A 7,498-nucleotide genomic window follows, 5' to 3' on the forward strand; every position below is an offset into this window, starting at 1 on the left:
ATAGAGGGAGGAGAGGAGGGGGGGAGAGGGAGAGAGAGAGAGAGAGAGAGGGAGAGAGGGAGAGAGGGAGAGAGGGAGGGAGGGAGGCAGGGAGGGACGGACGTGGTCGAAGAGGCCACGCAAGGACCATTATTTCGGATGACATAAGAGCAACTTTGGTGGACCATGTCATAAACCATGGCCTGACTATGAGGGAAGCTGGGCAGAGAGTCCATCCTAATCTAAATCGTTTCACAGTTTCATCCATAATAAGGACATTCCGACTGGAAAACAGGTATGTCTTCAACTCTCTACTCTACTCAGACTGTATCTAGAGTATTTACAGTACTGTACCATATCACGTTACTGTATCACATATCTTGTATTCCAGGGTGGCTAATGCTCCTTTTCCAACTAAAGTGGTAGTTTTGTGAAACATACCGTGATAACGTGTTGAGATGTTTCAGTACTGTGTAAGGTAAATACAGTACAGTTCAGTATACACAGTACTGTAAAAAAGAAGCAAACAAGAACAATTTGTGGTTGCATTTTTCTACAGAATGGCTAGAAGACCTAGAACTTTGACATGAATATGTACAGGTAAGTGTTTCAGTCCTTTACATTTACAATAAAGAATGGGTGCAGCCCAGTAACAGATGAATATGTACCACTGGATTGGTACCACATAGATACATTCAGAAAGCTACACAGGTACCTGTGTGGTGGGGTGGGTCGGTTCTGTATATGTAGTAGTGTAAGTGTGTGCTTTGAGTAAAGCCATCCACAATATGTATTTTTTGTTACAGACAATCTTGGACATGGATGGAGCTGCCCAGTATTTTCCCCGATGCTTGGCGAGAGAAGACATTGCTTGTGATGTTGATGAGATCCTGTGGCCAGACCCCAACAGACGGCAGGATCCATAAGCCCACTTGCGCACAATTGTTTTTCTGTGTTCACAGTAGTGTATTGTTTGTTTTATTTTTGATTTAACTGAATTTACTGTACTGTAAAATATACTAATGTAATGATTTTGAAATCAGTATTTCATTTTTTGGTTGTTGTGAAAACATGCCCTCTGTGGAACTGAATAAAAACATTGAAAACAAAAGACTGCAGTTTTTTTATATAAAGTAGACTAGTGTGTTGCTGCTGATCTGAAAGTGTATTCATATGATGCAAGTGGGTATCATTTTGTCATCAGAGTGACATTTTGACAAAGGATTGGTTGGTTTTGATAGCAGAGTTTCAATTTGACATAGATGTGAATGGTTTATTTCCCAGTGTTGTGTCTTATTTGCTTGTGTGTAGAGTTGACACAATGAGCCAAATTTAGCAAAGCGTGTGTAAGCAATAGGCAAAAACTGTAAGTTCAGTATCCGTTACAAAATATTATTACTTACTTACAAGGCCCTTAATAGTTTAGCTCCTGCGTGCCTAACTAGTCTTCTACCACGCTACAATCCATCACGCTCCCTAAGGTCGCAAAACTAGGATAGCAAAGTCCACTAAAGGAGGTAGAGCTTTTTTGCATTTGTCACCACACATGACCTAAGTTTGCACAGACACTGAAACATACAATAGTGATGTATTAATAGCATCTAAAATATAAACCTTTAAAGGTCCCCTGAAGTGCATTGAAACACGCAGAGTTATTCTATGTGGTGATGTAATTTCAACTGAAACAGGAAGACAGGGCGGGACATATCGAGCAGCTCCGCCACCTTTTTAAATTAGCCAATAGCGTTTTGCTTATATCTGCACGGATCAGAGCCGTTGAGCTCGGTAAAGCCGCATTTGACAGCCACAGTCTATTAGATTACCCCCTAGAATCAATATGAAACTCTTAGTAAAACAAAACAGTGATAATCATGCTGAGGCTGTGTAGTTTTAAAAGTGTTTAATATATGCCGCCTTACGCATATGATCCGCTCCGAGCGATCGTGTCTCTGGACTGGAGCCAAAGTCCAGATCAGACTGTGTGCACTGCCGTGGTTCATGTGAAACAACGTGAAACCAGACCTCATTTGCCCCAATCGAAAGCATATTTAAACTGTCTGAATCATTCCCTTTCGCCTACATTATACACTACATGCCATTCACTGTACAGGAAATACTACACTGTGAACAAGCGACCGATCTCAGCCGCAGCTTCAGTGTCTATTTATAGTGTAGGGGATGGGCGCTTCGACTTCTAGAGAGCATTTGATTGGTCAGAAGATTTTATGAGAAGATGAAGTATGATGTGACGTCAAAAAAATCGTTGTGCCGTTTTGGCGGAAGTGACGAACTAAAAGCTTTGAATGCTTATATCTTCTAAATGCGAATTTTGTCACTGTTTTGGAGCACACTGCCTTATAGATAACCTTAAGACGAACATATTGATACTAACACCCAAAAAATTTTAATTTTGATTTCATTAACAACTTTAGAAACAGACAAATGTTTATGACCCCTTATTGAATCTGAAAACACTGAATTAATCAGTTGATTCCATTGCATTTATAATCAATGAGATTAATATTTATTTAAATATGTATTTATGTATTTGCCTCAAGTTTAACTTAATTGGAAACTACTGTATATGTCATTGTGTTTTATGTGTTTGGAGTTTTGATGCCATATTTAACATATTTGTAAGTATTACATATTTTAAACCAAATAACATTGTAGCGTCTGGACCACTCCAACACACAATATATATTTTGTTAGCTAGATTTCACAAATACTTTGTAACACCCCAGGACGCCGAACAAGACCCTGGTTTCATGGTAACCCGATACATTTACAACCTTGTGGAATGCGAGCCGGCTCTCATTCTGCTTTCTCCAGAAACAAGGGGTACAAATGCACAGGAGAAATGGACTGTTCTACTAATTAATTCATAGGAAAACCTTCTTTGAATGAACACCCATTTTCTTCAGGCCAGTGTGTATATTATTGCTGTGTTGTATTTAATCTGATCTGTTGTATTATAGACTATTTTTATTCATGCTTACGATAAACCACCTTTTCACTATATGTAATCTTACCTTGTTTAGTATCTATGAATTTGCCTTCGTATGATCGAAACAAGCGTGTATATTATAGGCTGATACCTATGCAACATATTGATGCTCTAAGTTCCTGTGAGGGGTAGGTTTAGGGGTAGGGTTGGTGTAGGGCAATAGAAAATACGGTTTGTACAGTATAAAAATCATTACACCTATAGAGAGTCCCCATAAACCATAAAAACAAACCTGTGTGTGTGTGCGCATGGTTAGCGATGCAATGAGATTAAAAGGTGTTTGTAAATAATTGTATACTACATTGTATACTACATTGTATACTCTAATTGTTTACTCTAATTTCACTCCCTTCTCTTTTTTTCTTTCTTAGTTCTTGTTTGAACTAATCATCATATTGAGTCGTTCTGCAATTAATTGATCAACCAACTTTCCAGGCCTGGTCCACATATTCGAATTCACCGATTTCTTCAAAGCAATTTTTTTTTGTAGTTTTAAAAGTGTTTAATATATGCCGCCTTACGAATATGATCCGCTCCGAGCAATCGTGTCTCTGGACTGGAGCCAAAGTCCAGATCAGACTGTGTGCACTGCCGCGGTTCATGTGAAACAACGTGAAACCAGACCTCATTTGCCCCAATCGAAAGCATATTTAAACTGTCTGAATCATTCCCTTTCGCCTACATTATACACTACATGCCATTCACTGTACAGGAAATACTACACTGTGAACAAGCGACGTTACAAGCTTATAGAATTGTACAGTAAGAAAGTTATTTCCCTTAACCAGGAAATTAACGTTCTTAGAATTGACAAGACAGTTGACCCTGAGTGGTCAGCTAAATATCTACAGCGATTCTAAAATATGAATAGTTAATTATAACTAGTTATGGTTAATTATTCATATTTCCCCATGAGCTGATTCGCTACAACATTTTAAAATCTTAAATGGAATTTCTGCAATTGTCTTACTATTACTCATGTATTTTTATTTTTACCATCATACAAAAAAGGAGTTTTCTGAATATAAATCTACAGTATATAGCAAGACAAGATCTATGTATAGTGCACATCATTTATTGTTACCCTGAAAAAAGTATGACTTATTTTACACAGTCACAGTTGTTTAATTCTGCTGAAGTTTGTGTGTGTGTGTGTGTGTGTGTGTGCATGTTTGTGTGTTTTGAGGACACAAATTTGTATAATAACATGGGTATGACATAGGTATTACAACAAGTAATTTGTCCCCGTAATTCAAAGGCTTATAAATAATTCAGAATGAGTTTTTTTGAAAATATAAAAATGCAGAAAGTCTGCCTTATAGATAACCTTAAGACGAACATATTGATACTAACACCCAAAAAAATTTAATTTTGATTTCATTAACAACTTTAGAAACAAACAAATGTTTATGAACCCTTATTGAATCTGAAAACACTGAATTAATCAGTTGATTCCATTGCATTTATAATCAATGAGATTAATATTTATTTAAATATGTATTTATGTATTTGCCTCAAGTTTAACTTAATTGGAAACTACTGTATATGTCATTGTGTTTTATGTGTTTGGAGTTTTGATGCCATATTTAACATATTTGTAAGTATTACATATTTTAAACCAAATTTACGCCTATGGAGAGTCCCCATAAACCATAAAAACAAACTTATGTGTGTGTGCGCATGGTTAGCGATGCAATGAGATTAAAAGGTGTTTGTAAATAATTGTATACTACATTGTATACTCTAATTGTATACTACATTGTATACTCTAATTTCACTCCCTTCTCTTTTTTTCTTTCTTAGTTCTTGGGCGGTCCATAAGCAGTTCACTGCCGAACACGACTCCAGATCGGGCACGAGAACCAGAGCCGTTATGGTGGAAACAGAATAACAGAGACTTCGATTACACGTGAATTAATTCTGTTTAATGTTGAATTTTTCTTCTAATGTTTGTTAAAGGAGTTTAAATATAGGCAATATGTATAGCCTATTAAAAATGATATAAACAATGCTGTAAATGTTAAATAAAGGAAAATAAAGGAAGTTATCATGCAAACCAGTGGTTGTGTGGAGTAGCCTATTTTAGAAAAGTTTAGAGGATGTAAGTTAATCTGTAAACATTATTTAATATATGAAGTAAAAAATAAGCTAGTAATATAGTAAAAAATTAATAAACCCATTAGCTGGGTTGAAAAAAAAACTAAAAAAAACAATTTGCTGGGTAAATTTAACCCAAGATGGGTTCTGTCCTATATTTACCCAGCCCTTGGGTTAATAACAACCCAAATTGGGTTGTTTTTAACCCAGTGTATTTTTAGAGTGTAATTGAGCTGAATTCATGAATTCAGCTGCCAAGGATGTTTACCTCAGAATCTACGCTGTGTGAGTAATTATGGGCAGTGAGAACATATATCCAAATCCTATCTGGATTACATAAAAATGTCAGTTCCTCAGCACTGGAAGCTGCTTTGTGCTACATTAAAAAAAATAGACACTTTCAGAGACATTTGAGATTTTGTTCCCCAATGGGCCAGCATGCTGCAATGGAGGCACCAACAAAGAAGACTCTACTCTTTGAGCAAATCTGGTTTCTTCTTTGACCATCGCTATAAATTCAGACTAGACCGCTGAGAGTTCTGCTAACCATCCAGGCAGGAGAAACAACATCAATGAACGAGACAGAAACAGCAACACAAGGAGAGATTGTGCATGAGGATGCTATGTCTTCATAATTGGCATAAGCAGGGAAGATACACGAGCAGAGATGGCATGCATTAATGCCACTGCTTGTCTTGGAGAAATATGTTTTTGTGCTCTTTCACACAGAAGATGTTGGTCAGAGATGTGGAGTCACACAATAACGTCTCATATTGTGAGGGTCATTCATGAGTGACCTTTTCGAGAGGGTGGTTACTAAGTAGAAATATTGTCTGCAGGCTGCCAAGCAACTACAAATCTCAGCCTGTATAATCTGCTAGGCCACTATTACTCCTCAAATCTCCCATAAATGCAATTTTAGTCAATGTCTAGATGAATTCATATTTCTATATGTGTCAGGGTTTTTGTTGTTTGTGCTTTAAATTCTGTTATTATTTATTCAAATCTGTATTACTTTATTTTCCCATGGAACACTAAATGACAAGTTTAGTAGAATGTTCACACTGCTCTTTTCCATACAATGAAAGTGGTCAAAAAAGGGCAATAAATCGTAAAAGTGTTCCATACCATGTGTGCACTATATTCCATGTCTTCTGAAGCTATCTGATACACTGTCTGAGAAAAAAAAAAAAGTGCAAAAATTTTATCATTTGGGCTACAACAGCTTGTCACTGAGGCAGTACACTCAAACTTCCTGTTGTGCTGGGGTCAGTTAGACCCACATTCGATTTTCAAACTGCTTGAAAACCTGGATAAACTGTTGATTTCTTCTTGAAATTTTGTATTTCTCATGTAGGGTCATGAACGTGGATGCAAAGTTTCAACACAGATATATTTTTTGTATTAGCTGTATGAATTTGGTGTTGGGGTCCTATTAACCCCCATTGGTTTCTATGTAATTTACCAAAAATCAACAATTTCAAAAACTGCAAAGAGTCAAGTAAAAAGCCTGGGAAGTATTTTTTTTTTTAAATGGAAGTGTTCTGAATCATCCAATCATCATGTCTTTATTTAGTTTGTTTGTACAGTCAAAAATCAGAGTATGTTTTTGGTTGTTTCATTTTTGGATTTGCAGCAATGAAAATAAGTGTGAAACCCTCACAAAGGTTTATGATCCAGATATAACAAAACATTATATGCTATTTACAGTAAGTATCAACAGCAATAAGTACTACTATCACTGCAAATGATGTTTATTATTTATACATGCAGTGTATTATTTGCATCATGAAAAAACAAAAAAAAAGAATCACTGAATTGGAAAAAGGATCACCCCCTGCTAAAATGACTTGTAGTCTAAATCATGTGTAACTGGTCATTTTGATTAACTCAGCATGAAAAGAGCTTTCTGGAGCATTTCAGTCCTTGGTAGAGCAACTGAAGCAAACAATCAACTATGGGTGCAAGGCACTGTCAAAAGATATCCGGGATAAAGTTGTGGACAGGCACAAGTCAGGAGATGGATACAGAAAAAATTTGAAGGCTTTATCAATGCCTATAGAAGCACAGTTAATTTTATTATAAGATTTGGAAGGTATTTGGTACAACACAGACACTCCGTGGATCAGGACGTCGCTCCAAACTGGATGAAAGAGCCAGGAGAAAACTGGTCAGAGAGGCTGAGATTGGCCAAAACTCAATGACCCAAAGCACACAGCAGAACTGAGCACACAGTGGTTGAAGGAGAAAAAGACGAATGTCCTTGCATGGCCTATAGTCAGAGCCACTTAACTCCCATTGAAAATCTGTGGAATGACTTGAAGACTGCAGTCCACAAACGGTCACCATCAAATGTATCTAAACTCTAGCAGTTCTGTAAAGAAGAGCGGCAAATATTACAAAGTCTAGATGTGC

This window comes from Sinocyclocheilus grahami, unplaced genomic scaffold, assembly GCF_001515645.1.
Source record: "Sinocyclocheilus grahami isolate Dianchi unplaced genomic scaffold, SAMN03320097.WGS_v1.1 scaffold1978.1, whole genome shotgun sequence".
Classification (NCBI taxonomy): Eukaryota; Metazoa; Chordata; class Actinopteri; order Cypriniformes; family Cyprinidae; genus Sinocyclocheilus; species Sinocyclocheilus grahami.